This window comes from Electrophorus electricus, chromosome 11, assembly GCF_041902795.1.
Source record: "Electrophorus electricus isolate QZ-2024a chromosome 11, ASM4190279v1, whole genome shotgun sequence".
In the NCBI taxonomy this organism is placed as follows: Eukaryota; Metazoa; Chordata; class Actinopteri; order Gymnotiformes; family Gymnotidae; genus Electrophorus; species Electrophorus electricus.
In genome coordinates, this window is record NC_137507.1 from 22,267,779 (window position 1) to 22,284,138 (window position 16,360).

At 38.7% G+C, this 16,360-nt stretch overlaps 1 protein-coding gene across 1 annotated transcript in view; it reads left to right on the plus strand.

Moving 5' to 3' along the window:
- The first annotated feature begins 13,390 nt into the window (after nucleotides 1–13,390).
- Nucleotides 13,391–16,360, plus strand: part of ntng1b (netrin g1b) — a 42,310-nt gene continuing 39,340 nt past the window's right edge. Inside the window, exon 1 of the mRNA XM_027031389.3 lies at nucleotides 13,391–13,744. The gene's annotated coding sequence lies outside the window, so the exon portion shown is untranslated. The remainder of the gene's footprint in view (nucleotides 13,745–16,360) is intronic.

Sequence of the window (16,360 nt, forward strand, 5' to 3'; positions counted from 1 at the left end):
CTAAAGTCTAACAATTCCACCTGAATAAACAGTGACAATGAAAAAAATGAAAATCTATTTTAGGTGGTGTATATTGATGGCCCAAAGACTGGAAATCAGAGGAAAATTAATTGAATAATATTACAGTAAATAGACTATGGAATAACTGAATAGCAAAATAAACAGTCAATTCTCTCATCAGTTAGCAATAGCACTAAAGGGAGGTTCTGGAATACCCTTAACCTTGTCAGAATTATTGCATCTCAGCATGCTTATGAACTGAATTCTCATTACACAAGTGCTTGAAAGTACTAATGATGCACTTGTTGAATTAATTTTGGAAAGAAAAGCACATTAAACAATTTGGAACACATCAACATTTTTAACTTTACTTACATATCACATTCCATTTTCTGTTGAGCTAACCCATTTATCCATTCATCCATGAAAAACACTTAATTTGCTTCCATGGCCTCCTAAAGTACACCTATTGCTGTAATTACACTCATGTTTCCTACATATTAGAGGCCCACTAGCTAAAAGCAGTTGTCAGTGTAATCGCTGTAATGAACAAGCCATTATTAACACATCTCTAGTAAGGCATATATCTTATTGCTCACAGATTGTGCATCAAAACAAACTGAATAAAACTAAGATTTATTAGTCAAAATTGTTTCTAAGAAATAAAAGAGTATATTCAGGAGGAACAAATTCACTGTTCATTCCTACAGGTGAAGATGAAACAGTTTGACAGTTCAACACATTTCAGTGAGTATCTTCGTGGTCAGTCCCTGCTCTATTGCACTGCTGATCATAGGCAAATTTCACATATGAGGACATTTCCATTTCATTTAGAAAATAAATGAATAATTTATCAAATATTTGGAGGCAAATAACAGAGGAAGTAGATTGTTGTCTGGTGCTGATCTAATACGATGCCATCAGGAAATGTGTATGGACATTTTCTAGGACAAAAAAAAAAAAGGGTTATTTTGTCCTAAGAAGGATTTGTGATTAGTAAATGGTCAACAACCCTATTTTACCCATTTACAAAACATTCAAGTTGCCAGCCAACCACAACCATACTGACTCCAATGTGGCTGCTATCCTTTACAATTCTTTTTTCGTGTGTGTGTGTGTGTGTGTGTGTGTGTGTGTGTGTGTGTGTGTGTGTGTGTGTGTGTGTGTGTGTGTGTGAGTGTGTGTGTGTGTGTGTGTTTCATCTGTTACTTAGCCAAAAGATCTAGGACTTGAAAGAGAATATGACAGTATTACGGTTTCACACTGGAGCTCCGAGCTCAACTTCTTGTTATTTGAGCTTATCTTGTTCTCTTGGCAGACAACGTACATAAACAGAGCGGCGTCTTCTGAGAGATGAAAATTCAAGTAGGCCAAACAAGGCATCAGCAGGCTACACAGCAACTGTAATATTTACTTTTTATATACACAAATATAAATATAAACTTGCCATATATCCAAGAGAGAAGGATAAACAAAAGGTATTTTTATTAAAAAGACGACCATCGTGAGAATGCTCAGAGACGGTCAAATTTTCTTTTTGGGTGGGGGTTATCTGCAGAAGTTGAGGCTAGTTTCGTTCGCTGTGTGATCATCCATGCTATTTTGTCGCTTTGAAGATAAAACAGAATATTAGCAGTTTCCCTGTTGAAGAAGTGGTGTATCTCAGATCCAAATGTTGGACAAGTGGAATAAATCCATCACGACCACTTCAAATCACTCCGGACCTGAACTTAAGAGCAAGGTCTGCTGTTGTGAGCGAGAAAACAGATCTGCGTTTCAAACAACGGCGTGCCAAAATTTGTTATGACGATGGCTGAGGCATAGGTAAAGGCTTTACGTTTAGAGAGGATCGAGATTCTATTACAATAAATTAATCACTTAGTGGTTCTGGAAAATGGAGGAGAACCTGACACGCCCAATTTGCATTTAGATGAAGACTTTCCCTCCCAGCTACTGTGCTGATTTATGGCTAAATATGTGCGTAAGAGAGTAACCGAAGTCTACATCTGACATCCCGTGCTGCTGAGTCACAAACATATAGAAGCGCATCTGAAACTAAGCAAAATGTCCACATCTTTTTCACCACTGGCACGGTAATGTAGCATAATGGAATGCGATTGTTTTTCTGTGCAAGCAAGGTTGCAGATATCTCTCGCGGCTCCTCTTCATCTTCGACATAACGAGACGCGACGACAAATGAGAAGAGAGACAAACGACAAATCACGACGTGATTGCGATTATTTGCGGCCTGACGAATGTTCTGTAAAAGCACAAAACAAGCTATTACAAACGGTCTCGCTCCGGCCTCCACGTGAATGATTCATGTCGCGTGGCTCGTCGTCCGTCTCAATTCATCAGCGGCCCGCATAACAACCAGAGCCAAATCGCTGGTACTGTATGAAAAATGAGACAACTGCGAATGTGATCCTCAGTCACCCCACAATGATAGCATGTTTACAGCTCTTTTGTTATTATTATTATTATTATTATTATTATTATTATTATTATTATTATTATAGAGCATCACGCGTTTCGGCGCTGCACGTCATTAACAATGTGACGCTGTCATTCGACAATGGTACAAAGAAGAAAATACATATTTATCTGCTGCTTCTATGAGTAGTTTACTTGAGCTATTTGAGCATGTGTTGTTAACCTGCAAAGTGAAGTGGACTGATCTTTAGTGAAGGAAAAACTAATTCTTATTTTAAAATGAGGGGAAAAGTTAACAGGCTAAAACAAGAGAGGCAAAATTGCCTGAAGAAAAAAATTTGACCAAATCTCTGAGCGTAGTCACTTCACTCATTATTCATGTCTCTCACCATGTTTTCTAATTGCATCAGGTCCTTTGTGGAGACTTAAACTTGAGTTGAAGAGGTTCTGGAGGATTGCATAAGAGCAGACACCAACTCCCTTATGTTCTTGCTGTTTGCACTGCAGTGAAAAATATACACTTCCACCCACAAGGAATTTCAAATTGTTTAGACTCTCTTCTTCCCTCCCTCCATCCCTCCCTCCATCTTTCCTTCTTTCTCACTCTGTTTGTGTGTGTCTTTCTCTCCAGACAAAGACAGAAAGCAGAACGACTGCTGAGATGTCTGCTCTGCACTCGTTTACCAGGCCTCCTCTCTCTGTTCGCTGTCAAGGTGAGAGTGTCAGCAGAAATGTGTTCTCCCAGAGGAGCTAGTTACAGAACAAACAATATAAACTCCACATACCTTCAAGCAACATAAATAGTTGCAGCCTTGCAAATTTACTGTAGGAAATCCTGTTCTATTGGTAGATACATTTGGTAAGATTTGGTATGCAAAAACTAATGAGGTTTCATCAAAAACGAACAGAAATCAAGTGCTATGTATACAGTCATACATGGGATGTGTTGTGTTGAGGGGGGTCATCGGTACCACTGTAAATCACAACAAGCTAACACCACTTTTTTCTTCTTCTCAATTTTCACATGAATCTGAAATGTGTATGTGATTAAAACAATTCTAGCCAACTTAACAGTGCAAACATGTTGGAGGAACAATAATAGATTTTTCGTAACAGATTAGAAATTGAGAACCTTGGTTCATCGAAATCACATTATATGTACAAATATGCAATGAGAGCACTTGAATTTTGTCAGCTAATGAGAAAAAGGGCAAGCAGACAATGGAGTCGCCTCACAAAAAGCTCTTGACAGCATTATCTAATATTTATAAGAGCCTCACAATCATTTTATCAGAAACAATGGAAGATGCCTGCCATAATTAATATGCCAAAAGAAAGACACATGCATAGCAAAGTAATCCCCCACCCACAGACTTATCAGCACTCAATACTGTAGTTATTAAACCAAATTTACATGAAAGCACACACAAACACACATGGCAATACAGTGTCCCCATTCAAGCAAGCACAGTGTACTGTCTGTTGAGTTCAGCTTGGCTGGATAGTTCAGATCAACCCTTTGCTAGAGTGAAATCTTGATGTGAGAGGGCTCTCCCTGGTGACTGCCTGGCATTGCTAATGGCTTTCTTTCAGGCACTGACAAGGATGCTGGTGTCGATACAATTCGCTTCCGCTATTCCCGCCTGCCAGGTCCCATCTGGAGTCCATTCATGACGACGGGCGGGTTGAGCTTTCCAGCCGCCCCCTGCCCGTCCCTCGCCCACAGCCTCAGCCCTGCATCCCTCTCCAAGCCCTTCACCCTGCTCTTTCCCCCCTCTCCTCCCCTCTTCAGCCCAACACTTCCCCATTCAGTGTGTCTAGCCTGGTAATGCATCTCCGAGAGTCAAACTGAACCTTTAATAGCACAGAACAAAGACAGCCAGAGTTACTGTAGGGCACAAAATATGCTTCTTTATGACCCTTGCCATTCACTGGGCAGTGATTGTACTGTAAAAGCTCCTGCAGGAGAGAAGACGTAAATGTGGACTTACTGTAGACATGAGCACAAGGTGCAGAAGGAGCACTGGCAAAGTTATTCTGCCTGGACACCACAAATGAGGTTCATATGCCTCCATGCTGCTTCCTTCCCAAAAATTATTGTTTCAGATTGTTTCACTGGATAAAGGTGCTGTTGCACTTGGTCATTTTCCAAAGCCAGAAAGTCAGAAAGTATAGTAGCCCTGTTATTGTGTAGACATGTATGATTTGTGCTGTTATAGAGATATGACCTCCCCCACCCTCTCAGAGCACTGGCTTCATGAAGAGCGGTCATTTGCAGAGCCGTTTTTCCTATAATTTAGGATAAATGAGAATCCCAGTAGTTGCACAGAGAGCAAGTGCAATGATCTGTAAAATTGCACCACTTTCTTGTCTCTCTTCATTGTGAAAACCACTGCAGTATAGATAATAAGTAATTCGTTAACAGTAGAGAGCATCAGTGGAAATATAGCACGTATCCAAGTAGTTCTGTGCTGATAAAGCATTTCCATAACTACATATTTGTGTTAGTCAAATTGCTTTCAAATTGCCCATTAATTGCATCTCATCATCATAATATCAATATTAATCCAGGGTGCATTAGGACTATATACCAGCATTAGGACTATATACCAGCAGTCAGTGTTACTGGTATGAATCATGGGATCATAGCAGGAATATTCCAGCCTATCACTGACAATTGTACTACTGTTCCTGAGCAAAGGCCAGCAGATCCTTGTGTGCTTCAACATGCTACAACTACCTCCTTTACCTCCACAAGGTGGCCATGAAAAATAGCGAGCCCACTTAGCAACCCTACTATTAACATTCATGCTCTTCATCACGAGTAAAGCTGACATGAATATTCAGCTTAACAGCTCAGCATCAGCTGAAACCAAGGTAACTTTTCATTTTCCAACAAACGTCTTTAACAAAAGTTTTTGATACCGCTCATGGACGCATCACAGGATTCAGGGTCACGCTCTGCTGTACTCATCACCATTCCAAACAGTCTTCAAGATTTGATTATGGCAAACAACACAAATGTAGAGAGGCCTTACAGCGACGTCACAAAGTAGAGGCAATAGAACCTATACCTTACAAATCATGAAAGGAGACAGATGACATGCAGGAGAGACAAACTCAGTAAATTTGGTATTATTTATATACTATATGAGACTGATTTGATTTATTGTACATATTTATGTATAAATATAAAAGAACTCAAATGTTGGTTCTATAAGGGGTCTAGGGAGTCTTTATATGTGTTATGAGAGACTGGGAGTCTACATTGCATGTATGTTAGGACTAGACTGGGAGTCTGCATGGATGAATGAATGAAGTTACACTTATATTGTGCCTTTCAGTGAACCCAAGGATGCTTTACAATCAGCACACAAACACATATATTTACAATGTAATCAGCTCTTCACTAATGGTGATTCATCAGTATGAAAACACAAAGGTCAAAAGAACAATCCTGAAAGAATTTAACACAGGGACACTTTTTTACATGAGCAAGTAATATGGTGGCCAGGAAAACTCAACGCACTCAACACACTCAACACTTATTGCCCCAGTAATACTTTAGCACAGCACTGTAGATTAAACCTAAGTCTCAACAATCTGGCTGCACAGCTCCTCACTGCAAAAACATGAAAATTCTATATGGTGCAATCCAAATGCCTTGTCTCATCTTTCTCCTGCCTAATGTTAGTCTGAGTAAGCTGCAAGTGAAGATGAAGACAAGAATGCTAAATCTTGGTTAGTTCATGAAAAAATGGTCTCATGATTAAAAATAAGGAAAAATGCATAAATGGTTTCATGATGAAAGGAAATAACAAGAAGCAGCAAAGGTCAAAAGGTAAAACAAGACATTACAATGAGATCACTTTTTTGTTTTGAGGAAATAAACATAATTGTTTTAGGTGGCCTAAGGCATTTACATGCTACTTGATCCCTACTTTACTGTGAACATAAAAATTGTATCTTTCCTCCAATGCTCTTCAGGTATTTATAGTGGTAAAAAAATGTGCTCTGTGTAAAACTAAAAACATGTCTGTTCATATCAGCACTAGATATCACTTAATTTTAAACCATCTGTACCTTAGTACTGAACTACTACTACTGAACTAGAACTACTGAAGATGGCAGGTCTTAAGAGATGATCAGCCAATGCTGACATTTAACCGATACTCTGGGGCGTCTCTAATTGCTGATCAATACTAAACAGATCCTAATTCCCAAGTTGCAGACCTGAGGTCTTTACAGTGCTTCCCTCTGGGTCAGGTCCTGGGTCCTGAGGCTGATGCTGTCATCTGTGGGTCACCTCCCACTGGCAAAAAGAGCAGGGCCATTGACCTCTTTCACCCATGCCAATCAACGGCTGTGTGGACAGCTTACAGACACCTAGCCTTAGAAGAAATGAAATATAAAGCCAGGCCAGGCTGCATAATCCTCCCTGGAAAGGCTGTCAATCCGTTTGAGGGCGCTGGATGAGTGTGAGAGTCATTTTCCCCTCAGACTTGTAGGATGTTATTACACAGGCTGGTTTAATACCCTGGTCCATTCTGGTCTGGCGAACGGATGACAGTTGCAATAACTTGGCTTGCCTCAGCTCACATTTAAATAGGATAGATTAAAATCAAGATTTTCCACACACTCACCATGGTGTGCCCAGTAAAAGCATTTCTCAGCAGTGTAGAGATGGGCCATGCTACTAGGTTCTAAACCTGTGACATGTGCTGTCTGTGCTAGATTTAATAACTACAACTCATTGTTGTTCATGATTGGAAGAGGCAAAATTTAAATTTCACTGGTTTGATGTGAGAGAGGAACTGATTTGTGTGGTCATTTGAGGGTATAAAGGTGTACCCTTACATGATAGATTAGAGCTGTAAGATCTGTAAATGCATTACAAATGGAAATATGTCCATCATTGATAAAAGAATGATTCTACATACATTTGTTGTAAATGGCTACTTTAAAAATTCAGATTTTATGATTTTCAGATTTTCCTTTTTTTTTAAGGTGCATTTTGCAGAGTTTCCAGAAACACTTTATTCTATTAGAAGTACTTATCATGAAATATAACTACTTCAGGGTAAAATTATAGCACCATCATATACTGGGACAGGAGTGGGTTGAAAGCTTTGGATGTTGAATCTTTCTGGTTCTTCATTTGCTTTCTCACTAGGTTTGAACAAAACATGTAGCATCAAGCCCTAAATGCTTTTTATATCAAAAGTATGTCATGGATCTATTTGGTATTAAAATATTTGTTATTGCAGTTTAACTGAAGCACCATGGAAACCATGTCATTTCACTCATGTCATTTTGATTGGTCATGGGAAAATCCCATGATCCTACAGCCAGGTTCTGACCATGACCCTGGGTCCGCTTGTTATTAGTAAGTGGCACACAACTCTCGGCCTGATACACTCATACCAGCGACGTTGTCAGTGTTGCTGTGTTGTGAAAGACCCACAAAGCCTTTCCACAGTAATACTGCTGCTATGGTCAGAAATTGACCAGTGGTGAACAGGGCACATGCTCGCTAAGAGACATGTGCATGATGACAGATGGGATACAGGCTGTAATTGCACACCTATAAAATCCACCTAGAAGATAGGTCTACCTAATATAATGGTCACTGAGGGTAGGTATAAGGTAGCTGTTTTTAAAGTGGATAGTTGATGTATTACATCAGGTCATGCAGGTAAGCCCAACCGAAATGTGCTGAAATAACCAGTGCAATATAATCACAGTGCAATATGATTTCAGCAGAGGTCTTTTTCCATATTAATACACTTCTGCTGTTTTTGCAGTATTTTAATCAGATGGTAGTCTGTTGGGTCTAACCCAAATGTGACTTTTTTCCTATCCTTATGTATACTTAGCTCCTTCCCAAGTCTTCCACACTGGAAATTATCCAATGCTGCTCCACCACAAATATTATAAGCAGAAGAGAGCTCATTTCTTCCCCTAATAAAGATATTTTGCAGTTGGCTCATCAGTTCAGAATTCATGGCCATCGTGCACTTACATGCTTTCCCATCTTAGGTACCTATATAACCCCTCCTTCCAAATTAAGTGGCAGAAATTTGCATCTACCTGAAACCTGCACACAGTCTGGATAATTTGTTTCACATTGTTTGTGGAGCTGCAGCATGTAATTCCTAAAGTGAGTTATAAACTCACAGCTGTCCATTACTGGAACAATTTACTAATAGCTAATAGCTCCAAATAACATCACTCAACCGTGATACTATATATATATATGAGGGATTGTTGTAGGCAGGCTTGTAATTTGAGGTAAGTGACTTTATCAAAGAATAGAGTTTAATCCCTGATTTATCTGAAACTGGAACATGCAGAGTTGTCAGAGCAGTCCTTTTAACGATCAAGCAGAGGGCATCATTTCTTTCCTGGATTAAGACCACTTAGATTTTGTCCCCATCTAAGACAATCAAAGACTTGGGACCATAGTCCTTTAGTGGTCTGTTAGCTCTCCAAAGATACTCAATTATAATCAACTTTGAAAAGCCTAATTGATTTTCTTTACAAAAATCAAAAATGCATTTGTGCTAGAGTGTTTTTGTTTGTTTTCATGCCTTTATATCTCACTGAAGATAATACTTCTACTGAATTTGGCACAAATGATCTTTGACTCCCACAGAATCAAAATTTAGCACACAAATGAGGCCCCAAACATGGCTAAATCTGGTACAGGGAAGGACAGATGAATCTGGTACAGGGAATGAATTAACAAATTTGTTAATTCAATGGTAAATTATTTTTATAGAATGTACTTGAGGAGCAAGTGTTTTTTTTTTTAATTATTCATTTTGTCAAAACAGATTATCTTCTTGTGGACCTATTAGTGTTTAACCCATGTATGTTGTGCTTCAGCTGCCTTAGGGTATTGCTGTTATCATGCGTAAACCTGTTTATTGCTTTCATTGTTTTGTGTTGTTCACGTTTAGTTTTATTCCTTGTTTTTTAGTTTTGTTTTGTTTGTAGTGTTTAATAAAGGTTTGTTTCGTCACGGGTCGCCTCTGCATCCTGGCTCGCCTCCCACATTACAGGCCCATTAACAGTCACTCAGATATCTTTCCCAAGTGAAGAATAAAAACATTTTTGTGACAGTGTTAGAGGTTCCAGTGCGTTATTAGATCCTCTCTCATACAACAGCTTGCTCTCTGTGAAGTATTGTAATCCAATTCCAAAGTAATGTTCTTAGTTCAGAAAAGCAGGACAAACCAGTTCTTCTGGGAAATGCAGTTACCGAGAAAAGAATCTGCTCTTGAGCAGTAAACAATGCTACAGCGGTCAGTATTCCATAAGCTTGGACTTTGCTTTTTTATCACAATATCCACCTTTCATTTGGTGTTTCCTTGAGTGTTTGTTTGTTATGTATTATGGGTTTATGTGCCCAGTGAATGATGCAAATTGCTTAAAAATTGAATTATTACTAAATATTATTGGATTCACTCAAGTTCTGAAACCTTTAAACAAGCATGCCTCAGGATGGCAGTACATATGGCACAAAACAAGGTCTGGAAGTACTTGAAAATTATTGAAAAATGCTTAAATAAACTGTAATTCTGCATGGTTTTAGTCCTTTGACTTTGCAACAGCTTAGTTTTAATCAATGTGTTCATAAAGTGCTGTTGTAGGCTTTACCTAAAACTTTGTATATGTTTAGATCGATCGCACTGTAGAAGTGAACCAAGGATACTACTATACATAACAATATGAGATACAGAGGTGGGTAGTAACAACATTTACTCTGTTACATTTACTTAAGTACATTTTTAAACAAATTGTACTTTTAAGAGTTGTTTCAACAGAGGGTACTTTATAGTTTTACTGAAGTACATTTGCAAAGTCAAAAATGTACTTTTACTACATTATATTCATCATCGTTCATTCTGGTACATTTTAAAATATTTAGCCGAAATAAAAAACCCATGTATCTTAAACATAACATATGAACTAAGTAGGACAGAAAAACAAAATACTTTTAAGTATTTTGCACACTAAATGCAAATATGTTTTCAGAATTTCTGTATCAACCATAGTTTTTGTTGTTCCATTATATGTCCATCTTCATGTATGGGATTTAGCAGACATGATCTACCAAAGTGTCTTTTTAGCTGTCTACTCAGGACAAATAGTTTACAAGTGATTATACTCACATATTGTTATGTATAGTAGGCCTATGAAAAATCAGTACCAAGGAAAGTGGAGCCCCTCTATGTTGGCAAACTATTTCTGGACACGGAACAGTGATGTTCAAGTTTGTACATATCTTAAAGTGAAATAACAGCCATATTTATAAATAAGTAATATATACTTATTGTACAATTCACTTAAAAACCATGCCTGAAAGAAACTTCTTTAAAACAGATTTGAATTCTGCATATAAATAACTATGAGAACTACATATATTAGTTTGTGGGATCTCTATTTAAGTAATTATTATTTTAAAGTAACAGTACATTTACTTCAGTACAGATTTTGGCTATTCTACCAACCACTGGTGAGATATTTGTTTCTAGCCAACTTTGGACAAATCAGTTGACATTTACTGTAAATGCTAAAATGTGCTATATGCTACACCACATATCTGTAGCATTCTTAGACACATGAGGAGCAGTCCAACTAAGAAAACAGAACTTACTCAGAGTAAAACAGTTCAGAGATATGCTCTGGCTCTCTTAGATATGCTCTGGTCAAAATGAACGATATCTTGGAGTGGAGCATAAGGTGTGAACATGGGGGATGGAGTCTCTGAGACACGGGCTCACAGCTGTCTCTCTGTCCGCTGCACTCGGCCTGCTCAGAGCTATTCCAACCTGGTACTGCTCTAGAAATGAAAGCGGTAACTCCACATCACAAGCCTGTCAAATACATGTGCAGAGACGCACACACAGTGTGCTATAAGCTATAACACCAGATAAGGATATATTAATCTATTATGTGTGCATATTATCTGCATTGTTTGCAAGACCAATTAACCAACTTGACAAACACATTTGAACCTATAATCAGTTGACCTCAGACAGCAATCCAATCAATCAGCCAATCACTTAGAAAGCTTTGGTTTTATAAGTGTAGAGACATGGTTTTGCATGGTTGAGGTCCTTGGACTTAGCAATGTCAGAATCCCAATGGAACCTAGTTTGCACTCAGAGCCTGCACTGCCTGATGAAAGGCACGGCAGGTGCACCCCTCTTTGAAGCTATCAAAAACCCAACAGGGTAGAACAGCACGTCCTGCCTTTTTCAAACAGGTGGCTGACCAAAGAGAGGGAGTTATGACCAGTCATGCACACATCCACAAATCATCAGAACAAATGCATGCTTTAAGAACATGCACATTTAATTGTTACTGAAAGTTTTTTATTTTGTGAAAAGGTGGCTTTTACAGTCAACATCGGGGAACACTTTTACAGTCAAGATCAGGGAAAAAAATTACAGTCATCAAGCCCAAAGCTGGTAACAAGCAAAATCTTGTACTTATTTATGCCCAGTGTTGAACCTCAGTTAATAGTCATTCAGGGCTTAGCCTGAAAAAAAAAAAAAAACCTTCATCAGAATGTAAATTGCACTGCAACTTTTTAATGGCTCTGTAGCTTTTACTTGCATCTTAATTACATGGGTAATCAATATGTGTACCTGTGGAATCACATGCAAGGTTCCTGTCAGATACTAAAAATGCAATTTAGATGTTTTAATCTTTCTTTAAAAATATCTATCTATCTATCTATCTATCTATCTATCTATCTATCTATCTATCTATCTATCTATCTATCTATCTATCTATCTATCTATCTATCTATCTATCTATCTATCTATCTATCTATCTATCTATCTATAATAGTGTTATGTGTAATGTAATTAAAGACATTCTTTTGTTATTTGAGCTTTCGTTGATATGATATTGCAATATGATATTGCAATGATACTGCTTGGCCAAATATCAATGGGCCTGAACTAAAATCGCTAGAATTGGAAGAACTTTTGCCGACTTTAAATAAAGTCGAATGTGCCGTCATTGGAGAGAGTAATTCGGAATTTGTTTAATTGTGTTGAGGAGTTTGCACTATGCTAAAATTTCAGATACTTTCTAGGGCTACCGAAAACCGCAACTCTTGGTTATCACGCGAGTCTGCTTCCAATTCCATGTGCACAGTTCTGCTTGCACACCGAAGTGCTTTCACAAATGTTTCGCTTGCTCGGTTAATGAAATGAATGACATCACCAACACGTCGTGAGGATCTGAAGAAATCGGTGGGCTAAATATGTTCTAAATTACAAGAGCTTGCAATATTCTACATCATGTTGGTGACACGAAGGAATAAGGTTAGTAGCATATTAATATTTTTGTAAATGCGCGATTATTGACGATATCCACGTTTGTAAGAACTGTAAGCTATGTATTCATATAGCGCGTTTTTTCTTAGTTCGAATCGTAGCCTACACACGTCTGAGAACGTGGACAAGGAAATGTTGCATCCTACACTTTTACTGCATTGTCGATAGTTAAGTTTTGTTGTAGCCTACATATAGGCTTATATATAAAAGGAAGAATTAAAAAAGAAAGTCGAAACCTAAATTTATGATTAAATGTTTTACACAATTGCATTATGAATGTGCTATTTTGTAATTACACTGGGATGTAATTACTGACGTAAAAGAGCCATCAATATGCATTTAAATGCGGTTCGCTTTGAACAGGACATCCAAAGTGTCTGAGATGTGGATAGTGATTGGAAAATCATTATGCTGATCATATAATGTTCACATTTATTTGGTTTTAATTAATAAAAAGCTTTAACAGGCTACCTAGATTCTGAACACTGAAGGGTACCTTTAGGACCCAGCGGAGAGCTTGTGTGTGTTAGCTAGAGTACGTTTACCATTCCTACACCCTTATACGTGGAGATGATAGCTTTCGTTCTTACTGAAACAAGGCAGGTGAAAAGTAGCTGCAAATGATGCTCGTGATAAGTTGGATAAACTGCTAGGATCTAGCGGAAAAACACTAAACTCACTGTTAAACGCGCTTAGGAAAGTTTGGAGTTTACGCCTGCAAACTGACAGCCTTCTGAAATATCAGACTAATTACGTGGATGCGCAGATAAGGAGAAACGTTTGAGCAAAACCCAGCATTAAATACGACCGGGAAAAACATCCACAATTAAGCGCAGATATCCGGAATAAAGTTTTGTTTTTGTAGACTGCTTGAAGTTCGAAGATCATCTGACCAGCATAAAAGGTGAAAAAGTATAAATGGATTAATTCGGTGAACTCTGGGACCGGTCAAGGTGAGTGGTTTATTATTTTGCGCTCATAGAGTGTGGCGAAGTCTTGTATGTTTTTGATCAAATTTGTCCTCATTGTCCTCAATGTGGCCCACATTGCTGAATATAACGAAGCTGAACAGTTTGACGCTAGTTCAACGTAGCACTGGTCAGTCACAGATCCGATACGGGGCTGTGAAAACTTTTAGACCAGTAATCCTGTACCGCCTTCTGACGTCGTGAGTTATTTTTGGTTGACAATCTGGCCACTTGTTTTATGTGTAGTTTGTTAAATTGAAACGTTTGGTTTTGTAAGAAATAAATGCAGAAAACAGTCACATCTATATTCAGTCTACGTATGGCTTCGGGCATTCAAAGCTCGCATTCTTCTTTAATCTTCCTTCTTCCTCCCGTCTTCCTTGTGGACACCGGCTATTCTTTCCCTCTGTTTATTCGCAATAAGCAATGGTACATTGTCGCTGAACAAGCTACTGAAAAAAAAAATATTTGTGTGGTTACCCTGTTGAATGTCATGCACCAGTCTGCAGTATATTTCCTGGAAATGTTCAACTAAATGGCATTTTGCTAATCTCTGCATTTTGTTATCACGACGGAGAGTCTAATAATTCATTAATTTAATATTAGCAAGAAGCTAGGTGAAAGAATTTCAGTTTCTTGACTTACACCCTGTTGTCCCGTGGACACATAACGTTCGCGCGTAATTACGCACTCCTTTTTGTTAGTTGTTTGAAATCCAAAAGACGCTTAATTTAATTGTATGAGAGAATGTGATAACCGCATGGGGAGCTCAGAGGTTCGCGCGCGCTTTAATGTTGGGAAAGGTCGAGTATTCTACATCGCGTGTCGCATCGCCTGAGTTTTAGTACGTGCAAGCCTTTCAGGAAAGAGGGCGTTAATTATGTATGGCGTTCTGGTATGTGGTCAATGTCTGATGGGTCGCAAACAAAGTGAGTTGGACGGGATTACGTTGTGCGACAGTACGCAATGAGTCTACGGGAATATGCATTATTATGTTTTACAAAGCAAGGCAAGCCGCTTTCCAGATATCCACAGGCTAAAGGTTCAGACGGACTGGCTGTAATCTGACTGCGAGTATTAAGAGCATTTTCGTCTGAAAGTTTTTCTTCACATTAAGACAGATCTTTTTAGGATTAACTACACTAAATAATTTTGTGATTTCAGTAGAAGTTTTAGTTCTGTATATACACTAAACACAAGGCTGCTCATCTGGATGTACTATTAATATATAATTTTTATTTTGCTAATGACAGCCCTGTACAAACATATCTTCTTTGCAGTTAACTATTAGGCAAACAAATTGCCTTAATAATAATCCATATCTGTAAGTACCCTTGTGTGTAACACTAATTATAAAATCATCAGACATTAACTAATGCACTCTCATGTCCCATTTGTAACTGCATATGCCAGAAAATGCATGCAGTGGTGCTTGTGACGTGAGGCTGTGTTTCAGCACCTGGACAGCTCCACTCCAATTCCTCCATGAGCCACTAGTCAATGTGCTGCGAAGCGGAGAGGCAAGAGGGAGCAGGGGAAAGAAAGGTCTGGAAAAGAAAAGGCGATAACAGATTGAGATGTGTGGACAGCAGAACCAGAGTGGCTGGTGAAGAGAACGGTGAATAAATAGGTTGTGCATGGGTTTAGAGGGTACTTAAGAGTTTGCAACCAATATAGACCATGGGGCAGGACAGTCTGCTGACTTACAAAACACTCGGATATGCCTGAGCGGCTTGGGGATTCAAATCCAATTGGACACAAGGGGGTGTTTCAGAAACTCTAAAAACAATGTGGAAGGCTAAGAAAGGGCCTAGTCTAGCAATATAGATGGGACCTTGTAAAACATTCATGGATTTTAATGTAGCAAAGACTCATTTTCCTGTACTTGGATTACCTAGAAATTCCACCCTTCTCCCCCAATTACGGATCAGCATGTCCTGCTGCATAAGAAACCTTTTTGACAGTAGGGAGAGGAAATAAAACTGTAGGATTCCAAGAGTTGGGGAGTTCTGAAAAGACCAAAGGCTAATCTGTCTATAACCCAAAAGTGGCTAGATTGAGAAGACGTCCATAAAACACTGTTCAGCAGTTAATAGAAGTCTTTCCATTCCCATGAACTAGCAATTCTGCTGTATCTTGAAAAAATCCTGCATTCTCTCTCCAGTCACCCCAGATGTGATCCCTTCCTCCCTAATGCAAGTGCGATAAGTGAAACTTCTCAGATTGCCAGTGTTAAGTGCATGGGGGGGGGGGGGGGCAGTACTCTTAACACTTGAGCAGAGAATCAGCAGACTGACACCTTATCTGAATAGTGAGTATGATAAAGTGTGATAGCAAACTGCACCTTCTCTGGTCCTCTGTGCATATCTGCTGAGTTTAACTCATCTCACCTTGTCATTCCTCAAAGGGCCTACTATTTCGAGCCTGTTCACTGACATTTTTAATAAAACCCATTATACATATATCTACACAGTAATGTCTTATTAATCACATCCTGCACCAGGCCACAGACTGGACTTGTAATTGGCACCTTGTTAGACAGCTTGATGATTGACACACATTTATGGGCTCCCATCTCTCTCTCTCTTCCTCTGTCTCCTC